Genomic DNA, 13,890 nt, shown 5'->3' with positions numbered 1-13,890 from the left:
TCTCTTCTGTCTGGCTGTCAGCAGAGGATGGCTACTTGCTACTTCATTCAGATCATTTGTAGAGCTGCGGGGTAATTGCAGACCCTGCTGCAGTTCTGGTGGTCAAGGGGTGTGTGGTGGTAAGGAAGACATGCTTTGTGTGGTGGCAAGAATGGATAGCCATTCCTCCTTGTCCTGTCACTACATGCCCTTGTAAAAAGTCCCTCTTTTGACTTCTCGTAGGCCCCTTTTAGGCACTAGAAGCTGCTATCAGGTCTCCCCGGAGCCTTCTCTTCTCCTGGATGAACAACCCCAAGTCTCTCAGCCTGTCTTCATAGGAGAGGTGCTCCAGCCCTCTTATCATCTTCATGGCCCTTCTCCATCCATGTTCATGCTTGCCGTGCTCAGTGTCATTGTGTTTAAGAGAAATCTGTCAGGACAGCTTGCGGGAGGTGGAGGCAGCTGAGTCTTGTGGGAATCAGCACCTGTGCCTCTGGGAATGGGGGAGCAAATGGCTCAGGGACCCCTGCTTCCAAGTGGCTGTGTGCAGAAGGGCTCACTGGAGCTGTATTTTTAACACAGTTGGGTATAAATGGCCCATTTTTACCTCTGCATACATCATCTACATCATCCCTTCACTTCCTTCGTCTTTAAATGATGTCTTATGCATAGATTTGTCATTTGCACTCCAACCGCATTTTGCATTATTACATTTTAATGATATTTGAAGTTCTTGCATACATATTTGAGTTCACTGATATAAATGAAAAAAAGAGAAATAATCAGCATACTTGGTTTATCTGATGGCATAAAAATGTTATAACTTTGGCAATTTCTTGGATAAGATCAAGCACAACATCAAATACTGAGAGAGGGTCCAAGTACAGCTGTCTGTCTGAATAGCTCTAAAGTTAGGGTCGTTGAGAGTCAACAGCTGAACTTTGTAGTTTGGCCCCATTTGTACCTTAGATTAAAACCCATTTAACCATGTCTACCCCTTAAGCTTTGTAACTCCTGGGTTTGGTTAAAATTAAACTGGATCTGAGTGGTCCTTGACGCTCATTGTTTTTTGTAAAAATGAATCTCTCATGTATTGGCTTTGTTTGAGGATGCTCTGCATGATGTAGAGGGTCTAACCTCCTCCACCCTGTATCTCCTGCCGATTTAAGATCGGTTATAATCTATTTGGAATCTTGAGGCTCGAGGGCAGAATTTTGTGTAGGGATAAAAGATGCTTTCATGTTGGTGCTGTGGGATATATTTTTTTCTTTTTTTTTTTTTTTTTTAATTCTTTCTCTCATTCTCCGTTTCATGAAAATTCATTAATCTGTGACATTTAAAGACTCTGTCTGAGAGGTGTCTGGAGCAGCGACCGGCTGCATACATCAATAGTTTCTCAGAGTCTGGCACTCTGTCAATATTTGGGGGCCTCAGTAACAGCACTTAAATGCACTGCCTGCCAGCCGTCACGCTCTTAGCATGTCTGTAAGAGTCTGAATGAGCGGATATTAGCACGTCAAGTCCTTTCACAACTGGCAACACTTTAGAGACAAACCGCTTGGTAGGTATCTCTCCTCTTCCCTCCCCTCCTGTTTTCTGGCATGTCTTCTTTGTTTATCTGATGTGATTTATGTATTTACACACAAATATGCATCCTGCGAGGAGGCATCATAAATCCTGAGGCTAGAGGTGGTATTATGGCATAATCTATATAACAATGGAAATGAGCTGAAGCTGGATTTGGACCCAGAACCAGATTAAGCTTGGGTTGACTTCTGGGCCAGTTGAGTCAGGAACAGAGTTTTGTTTGGATTTCACGGTGCCAAAATCTTTAGAGTTTAGTTCCAAATAATGAGAATCTTGGACAAAAAATTTACAGGAAGTGCTACTGTGGCAGTATTTCAACCAGCTCCAAACCAGAAGTGGAAAACAAGCCATTTCAGGACTTGGGTTGTATTCAAATCAAAACTGTTAGAGCAGGTTCAGAATCCAGACCTTCTGTTCCTTTTTTAATCCTATCCCACTGCATAAATTGGATTCCCATATGAATATTACTCTAGATTACCCGTGAAACCTCCTTTTTCAGTGGGAAAAAAAAAAAAAATTAGAGAAGCAAAAAAAAACTTTTTTCTTTCCCTTGGTGGAATAGGAAGTACAGTAAAAGAAATTTAAATTCACAGACATTTATTGCTCTGTGTGTGTCCCTTATGTTTGGCTGAACCATTACGGCCAGAGAGCAATCAGTGTCTTTTATCATGCAGTCATGTTTATTTACTTTTACCCGTTGTGCTTCACCTTTTGCTTGTTATGTTGCTGGATCTACAGCTCTGAAACCAGGTTGTCTAGAAAAGTGAATGGCCACAGTGTCTGGAAGTTTAGATTGGCTTTTTAGAGCTGAATTGTGGGCAGAATGGAGGCCGTGAAACTCTGTCTGAATGGTTTCATTTCTAAGTCTCCTTGGAATATTCTTTTTTTCATCCTATTTCATGTCATATGTGCCAAAAGGAGATGAAGGGATGGGTGCAGAGTGAGCCCTCCATTAAGAGCATTTTCCTGAGCGAATTTTGGGAACAAATTCTTAGAAGAATAAATCTGAACTCAGAAGCTCTCTCAAACCACTTCCTTATCATTCCTACTTCACAAGTCCAGTAACGCCAGCCAGTGCCCCTCAGCTGTGACCTCCAGCACATCCTTCAGTGCTAGCTTGAGTCAACAACTTCTCAATCATTTTCCAATAATGCCCAGAAACTTCCCCCCCCCCCAATAAATTTCCAACCTTCCCCTGGTCACACCTGCAAAAATTTGGCATAACAAACTAGGCAAAATTATTCTGCTAGAGCTACCTTGCAAGAGCAAGTCAGCAACAAAAATAGCTAAAAACCCCTTCTCAGACTTTTTTTCTTTGCTCTTTTTAGCCCTCTCTTATCTGCTGCGTTTATCTTGATTTTCCCTTACTCCAACTACAGCTGCATCTGATCTCCATTTTCCTGTTTGTTTGCTGGAGCACCTGCAGTCACACCGTATTTTGTCACCTGTTGGGGGGGGGGGGGGAAGAAAGAAAAACCCTGTGAAAGTTTACAAATGTCTCCACAGAGGCAATGGGTAACAGGGGGTGCATTTCTCCCTGCTTCAGGCCAAGCAGCAAAGGGAAAACAAACAGGCTCAAGGCTTCTGTGAATATTGGAGATGCATCTGGCTAGATGGCAGCAATGGCCAATAAGTACAGACAATCAACAAGGAGGAGGATTTACTTTTAATTATAATAATTGCTCCTCTAGCATGGCGTGGGGGCACTTGTGTGTGGACAGGAATGGCCAACTGCAAATGCTACCCTTGGACAGAGCGGGATCGGCAGCATCCAGCATGGTCTGTGCACCTCTGGCAGTGCCCTTGATGGAGGCCGGGGTGAGGGGCTGGGAAATGGTGTTAGTGTCTCCTAAAGCTGAGGAGCAACCCCAAGGATGGAGAAAAATAGCGTGGGATGGGATGCTGGGATACCTGGGGCACCCAGGATCAGGCCCGTACAGTAGGAAAAATCACCCCATGTGCTCGACGGTTGCTCTTTGTCAGTCTGTACTTTGTGCTGCCTTTTACAGTCTCAGCAAAATAACACACGAGCTTCCGTAACCCACGCACCTTTTGTACCCGGGGAGTACATCTCAAGACATAATGGGACACATTTGCAACTCTGTCCCCAGTGTTTTAAAAACGTGACTGACTTTGTCAGTGACAGCCATATGTGCTCTGAGAAACCTTCCCACCCCCGAGTGCTGTGCATTGAAGTTGAAGACTTTGCAGTGTTGCATTAATTTCTATTTCTGTGCTGTTTGTTTTCTAACGAGCTCTGAAGTTGTGTTTTGATTAAGCAAGGTGCGAGATCCAAGGGGTCTTCAAAAGAGAGGCAGTCAGACCTCTTCCCTTCAGCCTCACAGGCTGTTTCCACCTCTGTGCAGACCCTGAACATTTCCCATTCCTAATGGTGACAACTGTGTGCCTAAAGCCCTGCACAGAGAATCTGGAAATTGTCTGTGAGGCTTTCCACTAAACAGCTCTTTCAGTCCAGATACCTTGCCTTCCCTGGAGGCATGAAAGGATTTGTCCCTAAATAATGGGGGCACAACAGTGCCAAGGGGATCCTGGGTTTCAGTTTTCATTCAGTATATGTCCCTGTTGGTCCCTGGTAGCTGTAAACGAGATGCTTTCTTTGAGCGTTGAAATTGATGAAGCAGGAAGAATCTAGACTTGTTATCCGTTCATATTTTACCTCTATTAATAAGTAATTAATTAAAAAAGAGGCTGACGTTCCCATGATGGGCCGCTAAATATATGCAAGTGAAAGTATTGGCATTAAAAAGATATTTGACTGCAGTTCAGCAGTTATTTATATTAAAGTAAATCATATAGGCCCCAGTTGAGATGAACAATCTATTGTGTTAGGCACAGTACAGACACACTGTAGGAGTTGCATCTAACGCTGATGAGCTCAGAGATGGCAGAGACAAAGTGTGGACGGAGAGACAGCCATAAAGAAATGAAATAACTCACCTTGGACACAAAGAAAGGGGCTGAACCAAGAAAAGAATGCGGATCTCCTGCCTCCCTGAGTTGATCGACTCACAGTTTAGCCCTTAGCTTTAGATCTGAGTACAACTGTTGAGTTAAACGTTTTATTTGCTGAGAACTGCTTGCCTCAGATACGAGTTAGCCAAGACTATGCAAAAAAATAAACTGAGAACAAATTGAAAGAAGTGTTTTGGAAATCCAAAAGGTTTTGTTTTGATATTTCTAAACAAAGTTTCTGGGTTTGTTTTGAAACTAAGTCAATTTTAATTGAAATGTATTGAACACAAACAAAAAGCTAGCCCATTTTGGTAAACACCTAGGTAGTTCTTGTTTTGTTTTGGGTTTGGTTCTTTTCCTTTCTGTGTTCTCAGTTCGGTCAGCTAGCCAAATAAATCAGTAATTTGCACAACTGTAATTCTAATTCGAATGTTGGGCCCTGGGGACTTAGACTATATATTTCAATACAGTACGTATTTAAAATAGCAAGTACCCTGCCTGGTACTCCATATGCAATAATAGCAAGCAGTCCAGTTCACTGGGGAGGTGAGGGCACTGGGGAAGACCCAGTGCCTTTTAGCTCTTAACTTTTTATTTTCAGTTGTAGTAGTATTTTGGAGGGTATTGCTTGCAAGATAAAATTTGCATTTATTTGAGAACTCACAAATGGGATTCACTGCAAAGCTATCATTAAAGGGAAATAAAGCAGGAGAAGGAACAAAAGATGCATTCTCAGCAAAGTCTGACATGTAGACACTTTCAGAGATCCTTGTCGCCACAGGAAAAATGCCGTCTTCTCACTCTACACCCCAACCCCTCCCCAAAATCCTGAAAAACAAGCATATATGTACATAGGCTTTTCGTGAAGTGATGCAGCTCAAATGCTGTTTTGTTGTCTGTTTTCAGTGTTTCTACCTCACAGACAGTTTAATGATTTCTGTGTGATCATTCCTGTCTTGAAGCAGTTTCCTCTCATTCCAGTTCAAAACCACAGTGCCCATTTTCTGGCACTGTGAACAACTTCCAAGGGGGGCTACTCTGGCATCAGGTATTCCTGATGTGCTTCTTACTTGTGTAGGTGTTGCCACTCTTTGTAGGTAGCTGGTAGGAATTGAAGGAGTCACTTGAACTTTGCCTTGTATGTTACTCTTCTTGTTTGAACTGATGTTAAGTGTTTTCTCCATTTACATACATCCATGAGAAATAAACCCATGATGTTATTCAACCTTATATAATCTTGTTAGAGAAGCACTTACAGGGCAGGGTGAGATGTGTTCTTTCCAGCAGGGTCAGTGTGGTATTCATTCTGCTCGTTTCTTGCAGAAGAGCCCCATAGTCCAAGTTCTGATACTCAGAGCTCTGTGAACCCAACTGGCTTGGTGAGTTAGTGGTGATGAAAGATGCCTTTGATCCTTTGCCTTAGGATCACTAAGCCTTGCCTGCTAAGTCCTTGAGGATTAGGGGTAGGCTTTCTAGTGAAGAGCTTTTCAGCGTTCACTTCCTTGGCTGAAGAATCGTAACTGTAGAAAGCACTGATGCCAGTCTTGATCCGATAGTCTAGCTGCAGAATGACAACTGAACAGGGAGCCATGGATAAAATGTAAGAAATGAGACTTTACCAAGCCGTCCTGACTCCCCACAGGTACTCTTTGATGAGGTTAGCTTTGTGCGCGTTTTGGAAATGTCTTTTGGCATCTGTGAAAGGCCTGGTATCACTTTGTCTTTACCTCCAGAGGTCTGGGGCATTGCTGGACAAAGTGAGGGCCTGTTCCAAGCTGTCAGATTTCTTTCTCTCTTCCATTACCTCACAGCTACCCCGGTTAATACTATCTGGTGGTAGGTGCCATAGGATTCAAGATAAGTGGAAATGTGGTAGGAAAAAGGTAGGTAAGATGGGTGGGACTGGAGTCTTGACTACGTCAGCTGAGAGAATGCGGTAGCATGTAGGAGAATAGAGAAACATTTTTACTGAGTACATATGCTGCCTTCATTAGTCTGCATTTGTTAAGGATTTCTGCTGTTACATTTTGGCAGTCCTAGAACTCAACCCTAATGATCAGAATATTCCCATGAGATGATGTGGTGCCTGTGAGACTTGCAGCCCCAGCAAAAGAGGTACAGGAGCACAGGTCCTCCTGCTGTTGCTGCCAATGCCCTGGCATACAAAATTGTGCAGAAGTGAAGTTTGTACCTCTGATGGTTGCTGTTTCCTTTGTGGGCTGAGTGCTCATGTACCAAGCAAAGGTTTGTCTAGACCAGAGCTCAGGGTTACTGATTATCCTCATAATCCATTTCCTTTTGCCAACAGCAGTGGCTTATGTGGGTAAGTCAGAAGGGAGTGCTCACATCACGGGTAGCCTCTTTTCCATGATCTTCATTAAGCTTTGGACCATTAGCTCAAGATGCGTGATTATTTTGTTTGTTGGAATAGCAAGACAAGCAGAGTCTCCTCTGAGTGTTTCTTTCAAGCGAACCAGCATGACTGAAAACTGGGAGCTTGCCAGAAAACGTTACGTGAAATAGTAGTGGCAGGTTCATCTTAAGTGTGGGTGGAGAGAGAGCTGTACCCTCTATTTTACTACTTCAAACACGCAGTGTCCATATGCCATAGTTGAGCTGGTTTATGGATGGAGTATGAAGGCTACTACTTGATCTACTTTGTGTAACACTGCGAGTGCTGTAGATGTATGGATATGAGTATCAGCTGTTGTTGCAGTCTAAACACACAGCATCAATATTCAGTATGCTATAGACAGTCCCATTTTTCTCCTTTATATTTAGTGTTAGTACACGGAGCCAAATTCTAAAAGGGGGGTGGGGGGTGGGTCACATGATTAAATTAATACCATTAATTATTTAGGAACAATCAAAGGAAATACAAGACATCTGGCTTTAAGCCCAAACAACTCACGGCACTGCTGTTGCCTTGTAACCTCTTCAGCTCTCAGTCCAGTCATCTCTCCTCTTTCACTACGAACACAGGAGATGCCCCCTCCCGCCCTTCTTTCCTGCCTTATTTCTGGCAGCTTGGAACACAGATCACAAGACTGGACTGTAGAGTTGTCTAATTTTGTGTGTATAAACTCTGACTAGTTCTACAATGAAAAGGCATCTTCCCCCACATCCCCGTGGTATACAATAGTGTTTGATTAGCAGTGTGTTGCAGCCATAGGTCGTGCTTTTCTCTTCATCTCGGTATCAGGAATTAGCTGCTATAGGAGGGAAAAACACTGTTGTTACTGCAGTGCTGAAAGTCATTAAACATGCGTGTTATGGTAGGCTGCGTACAACATACCGTGAGAGACGGTTCCTGCCCTGAAGAGTGGACAGTCTATGGAGGCAGAAAGGCTGGAGGAGAAATAGCATCATGGAGAACAGAAGCACTTCGCCCGTGATTGTGCAAGAGGACTGTGGCAGACCCAGTCCACTGACCTTGGCATTCACCTTCCCCTGGCTGAAGCCAGTGGTCCTGTCCTTTGTAGCCATGGCCAGGCATTTTCCATTGGAATGATTTTCCAGTAGAAACTCTTTTTCTTGAAATAAAAAATTTTCCTTGGGAATAACTGTTTTACTCAAGAAAAGTAAAACCAATTATTTCCCAACTGCTGGTTCTGGAAGGCTCCTTATATTTTTTTTTAATTTTTTTTTTTTTTTTTTGTTCTCCTTTTTCTAGCTTGTTGATGGAAAAATTCCATTTTGGTTATCTAAGAGATGAACTTTTGTGGAAACGCCTTCTCATGAGGAAAAAATATCCATTTGCCTGGGTTTTTTTGTTCCAACTCAGAAATAGAACATTTTGGGACCCCTTTCCCCCTACGTGATTATATCTTCATGATAAAGTAGTTCCATTTTCTCTTCAGATCAGTCTTTATTAGTATAGATGATTTAATACAATCTAATCTTGTCTTCTGTGGGTCAATTAGTACATACAACTTCCTGAAATAGTTTTACAGTTATTGGGGCAAAACAAAGTTTCTCAGTGATCATTAGGATTCCACTTTCTGTGCACTAGTGAATGTGGACCCATTTTGATTACTAGCAGATGTATTGAGGTCATTCTTAACAGGGGAAGTTCAGGATGGGTATAAGGAAGAAGTTCTTTACTGTGAGGGTGATGCGGCGCTGGAACGGGCTGCCCAAAGAAGGGGTAAATGCTCCATCCCTGGAAGAGTCCAAGGCCAGGTTGGACAGAGCCTTGGGCGACATGGTCTGGTGTGAGGTGTCTCTGCCGATGGCAGGGGGGTTGGAACTAGATGATCTTAAGGTCCTTTCTAACCCAAACCATTCAATGATTCTATGATTCTCATTATGTCTACATCTGCGGACAGGCACTGACTTTCATTTTCTTACTTTAATCCAAAAAGCATAGTTTCAATGGCTGTTCTCTTAATGGTCGTTGAGAGTTGCTTTGGAAAATACTGATTTTATGAAAAGGCATTGAGATTTCTGTCACAGTGAGGATGTCTAGACAGCCTTTACCTATCCTTGACTACTATTTTGAAGATGCACATTCCCAATTATCTGTGAAAAGTAGCAAAATATGTTTCCTTGGTTCTGAAAAGCTTACTTTAGACTACTGCTCTGCATTATTTGTAGTATTCCATAGCCTACACTTGTCCTCAGAGAATGATGGCATCAGTTGAACATATTGGGTGTGATTTTTCAAAGTATGCAGTTATCCACATTTGGTTCCCACTGCATTCAATGTGTGTTAACACTACCTTCAACAAAGGCAGAGTTAGGCCCATGCAGAAGGCTTTAAAAACAAAAAAACAAAACCCACCTCTTGCACCCTGGACTATTTGCAGGCAAGAACATATGTTCTAAGTGCTTCTGCTGCTTTGCAGGGTGTTGAAGGGGCTTAGTCTGCTCTCTGAGTAACGGTGTAGTTCATTTTGATGCTATGATAGGTTCGATTCTTTAATGTTGTCCCTTTAAGTTTATCGTATATTTTGAAAGTATTGTATCTCTTGGAACTAAATTTAAACAAAAATTCTCTGTATCCAGTAAACTAAAAAAAAATAAAAATAAAAAATACTCTTAGAGTAAGCTGTTCCCAGGTTTTGTTTGTTTCCTTATACCAAAGCCAGTACTTTTTATTTTGTTGCCCTCAGATGTAGTCATTATGTACACATCGTTGTTTATGTAAAACTTACATTTTTCCTTTTCTTTTTCTTCTCTCCCTTTACTTTGCTTTTTCCTAACATCTACATCGTGTGTTGATGGCAAAAGCAGCAGTGGTTGGCAGTTTTCCTCAACTCTGCAAGAGAGAGAGAGATTCGGTTGGAATGAAACCTTGCTTTCCGTACAGCCTGCTTGAGATGCAGCATTGAAAGGTATCGTCTCATTTTCTGTCTTGAAACCAAAGATGAAAACCACAAACAGGTACAAATCTCAGTGCCAAACCACCTGTTGGTTTGCAGCCGAGAAGCCCTTGGCAATACATTTCTCACTATATCCAGCTGGAGTGGTTACATGGGTGATACCCACAGTACCTGTCTATACCTGTGAGTTTGGTAAAGAGGCTAATTCATTTGAGAAGATTTGGATTGAAATTTAGGTAAATTAGCAGGGCAAAGAATTTTCTGATCTTAGTCTTGCTTTTTGCCTAGAGTAGCATACATCACTCATATAACTTGGTTCAGCATTGAAAATACCAATCCTGAAGTCACACTCTGTGCATTGTAGGGCAAAATGTGATTTGTTGAAACAGCTGTCTGTGGAGAATCCAGACCTTCAATAAAATCTTGGAGGTCAGAATTGAGGTGGGTGGATGAAGCTGTGAAGACAAAAGTTGTGAAATACCCTGCTAGTAGCATCAATACTTCATCTTTTAAGAGTATTATAATTCAGAAAATCACTTGAAATCAAGTTAAAATGCGATCCTTGGACTGCTACACATATGCTCCCTGTGACATGTGCATTACAGAAACAGCCACTGTGTGCTAATATGACATTAAGATTTTGGACTCCACCCACAAAAATTAATAACATTCTTGAAATAAGAGTGATGTAGTATGCTGACACATTCAAGTCCATATGTTCTTGGACATGTGTCCTCCAGTGCATGAGAGAACTAGAAATCCCAGATACTCTTATTTTTCTTATTTCTTGTAAAGCCATGCTGCGAAAGTACACGATGGCAGGCTGGCAGGCTTAGGCCCGGGGATAGCTGTGCAGTTGAGGCATATTTTATATTTTTACATGCTCTTTTCTGTTCTGTTAGTGGTACAAGTTGACTTCTATGGATTTGCATAAGCGTAATTTAGAACAGATTTGGGCCACGCTATTTTTATTTGTGCAGACTGCTTCATGTTTGTGAAACAATTATTTCCTGTGATTCTGTAGCATTGTCCAGTGTTGTGCAATGCTATCAGATGTATATATTACTGGATGAAACATGAAATGTATTTTGAAACAACATGACAAGGAACAGTAAAAGCTGCACCGTAACTGAGCTATACTTGGCTGTCTATATAATGTCCAATTAATGTGGTTACTGCACTCCGTAGCCTTTCCAAGGCTAAGACATGCTGTGGCCTGGTAAAAGGCACATTTTTTCCCCTGAATTTTCTAAAGATTTCTGTTACAGATGCTACAATGACATGAGGACACTGTAATCTGTATCTTTAGTAGCAGTAACAATGAAGGGTGTGAAGTATATCCCCAAAATCTGAAGGTGTGAATTCTAACCCATCAGCGAGCTGTGTGTGAGAATTCTATACAGTAAAACCTAATTCTGTGCTGAAGAGGAACACTGAACTCCCAGCATAAAATAAAAGATGTTCTGTTCTCTACTGCTCTATCTTGAGCCAAACTTGGTATCTAAAAGCCAAGCTAGGTTCTTTCATCACCAGTCATAAAGATGCTGTAAGTCAGATTGTCCCCTCAGGCTATATTTTGACAATGTAGTAAATTGAGCTTTGGGAACTTTCTACCAGATCGAGAACTCTGTCACCTCAAAATGCAAAGCACGGATCCATTATAAATTCATTCTTCTCGTGCAGTTTTTAAAATACATTTTTATGTGTTGACTTTTACCAGCAAGCTCCATGCCTTATCTGATATCTTTTGTTCCCCACTGCTAACCTTAACTCATGGAAGGGCTGGCAGAAATGTGATCTCATGCCCTTACATGATCCAGATGAAATTTGTACTGTGGAGTTATCCATTAGTGCAGTCTGTTAATGTCGTTAATGATCAAGCATCATCAACTCCGTTACTCCCCTGCATTTCATTGTCTTCCTATTCTGCCCTTCGTACTCAAGTGTTCACTGGAAGGTGGCACAGGCATCAGGAAAAGTAAAATTTGATCTGTGTTCTGAATGGGATCAGAAAATGTGTTGGATTTTGTACATGTGTATCAACACTTCCAATTCGGTGAGCTGTGTTGAGAAGAGTGAAAAAACCCGTCTTGTTTCTTGCACGAAATGAAGCCAGAGTGTCACAGGAAAAAATATGGACAGATTCCTTTTTGCCTAAACTCTAAAGAAGCTAATGAACAGGCAAAGCTTCAGAGTTTTGATTCGAGGATGAATTTGGCCAGTATTAAAATCTGTCTGAAATCCTTATTGTTTTCTTCTGCCCTCCTCCCCTTTGCTTTTCTGTGTTATGCGATGAATTATATCATGCCCAGATTTTGCAACTGTAGCTTTTGCTTAAAAGCCACATTGACACAATGAATGTCTTACTAAATTATATTTCAGATTTTTTCCAGGGAGTTTGTAGTTATGAAAGACAGAGCTGCTTGCAAAATTTTCAATTTCAGAAGTGTTGTGTACTTGAACCTATATGATTTCCTTGATCTTGGAGGGGCCAAGATAATTCTCAATCTGATGATCTTGGCCTCCTGGAGAGAATAGAGGAAGAGGAGGAAGGACCTGACCATGAGGTTATTGATACTGCTGTGTTTAAAGCCTATTGTTTGCTGAAGTTTTGAGAAGTTTTCAAATTGTTTTCCTTCTCTCTCTGACCTAATTAATTTTATGGGATATCCCCAGGGACATAATTTATATGACAAACGAATTACATTAAAAGTTGCTGTCATGGTATGAAATCCCTTGCTTATGATAAATTTAATATGTTTCTGTATTCTTTCCCTCTATAAATAGTGATCTACCAGTGATAGTTTATTTTCTTTATTTTTCAGAAAATTTGGGGTGCATAATGTCTTACTGTCAGTATGAAAAATACTAAAAAATATAAAACCCCCACATTATTATAATTCACCCGTGGTTAGCAAAGAGCTTCTGTAGTGGCAGTAGCTGAGAGTTAGGGCTCTTTCCTTTGAATTTTTCTTCTTTAAGAACAGATTTATGTAGAAAAGAGTCAAATAATAACTACTATACAATATATACAACTACCAATTCTCAGCTTACTGTAAAATACAGACATTTGCCCTCAAGAAGGGAGTTTTAGGAGGGAAAAGCAGGTACCGTTTTCATCGCTGTGTTCAGGACGGTCCCATCTGCAGCGTTTGTGTTGGTGAAGCTGTTTAACCTTTTGAAGCCCCTGGATCTTTGCGCTTTTCATGCAGCCTTTTTTTTTTACATCCACACAACCTACTGACTTCAGTAAGATAATACACACATTAGAACGTTTACCTTGGGCTTCCAAGGCTGCACATGCTTTTCTGAAAGATTAGAGACACGAGAGAGAATTGAGAATTGCTGCTCCTGGTAGAAGCAGTAGGCATTTTACTAACAACAAGAGCAGGAGTAAGTTTGCTGTAATTTGGGACCAAAATATGAGTTTGGAATTTATTTGGATTTAAAAATTTTCCAGTAGCATTGCAGCTAGGTGGCTTATTCCTGAGGTTGGATAGTGACACCGAGTTTCCCTTTCCGTAGAGAGTGAAATGCAGAAAATAGCTTACATGGGGATAAACCGGTACAGTACATCTTTAACAACTTCTGTTTAGATTAGATGGAATAATCCAAGGAAGGGAACTTCTTTTGTAAAAATGTACTACACGTAGCAAAACATCCCCGCATTAGTTCAGCAAATATCCAAGCCAGTGCTTAAAGTTAAGCTCGTGCTCCAGCGCTGACGTGGAGCACCCGTGCCCTGGCACGGGCTTTTTGACCCGACAGCCATGGCCAGGTCCCAGCGGCTCACCCACACCCTGAGCAGGATTTGGGGAGGATCTTTTGTTAACTGTGAGGAACTGCCAAGCTGGTGAATTCGCCTGAGGGGATGATAGGAGGGGAAGGGTGTTGTGCAGGGAACTTATTTTGAAACACTGGATGCACTTTTTTTAGTTTTCTATTTCCATCCTGTGTTCCCGGCTTTTCTAAAGGACTCCTAAGTAATTTCAAAATCAAATGACTTCACTAGCAGTTTTGTGGCCCT

General features: G+C 41.5%; 1 protein-coding gene across 1 annotated transcript in view; it reads left to right on the top strand.

Moving 5' to 3' along the window:
- Positions 1-13,890, top strand: part of ZBTB20 (zinc finger and BTB domain containing 20) — a 468,334-nt gene that overhangs the window by 283,303 nt on the left and 171,141 nt on the right. The window contains exon 7 of the mRNA XM_030471447.1: positions 9,775-9,875. The gene's annotated coding sequence lies outside the window, so the exon portion shown is untranslated. The remainder of the gene's footprint in view (positions 1-9,774; positions 9,876-13,890) is intronic.

Source organism: Strigops habroptila, chromosome 2 (assembly GCF_004027225.2).
Source record: "Strigops habroptila isolate Jane chromosome 2, bStrHab1.2.pri, whole genome shotgun sequence".
NCBI lineage: Eukaryota > Metazoa > Chordata > Aves > Psittaciformes > Psittacidae > Strigops > Strigops habroptila.
Note: the sequence above shows the minus strand (reverse complement) of the source record. Positions and strands in the feature narration are given on the sequence as shown.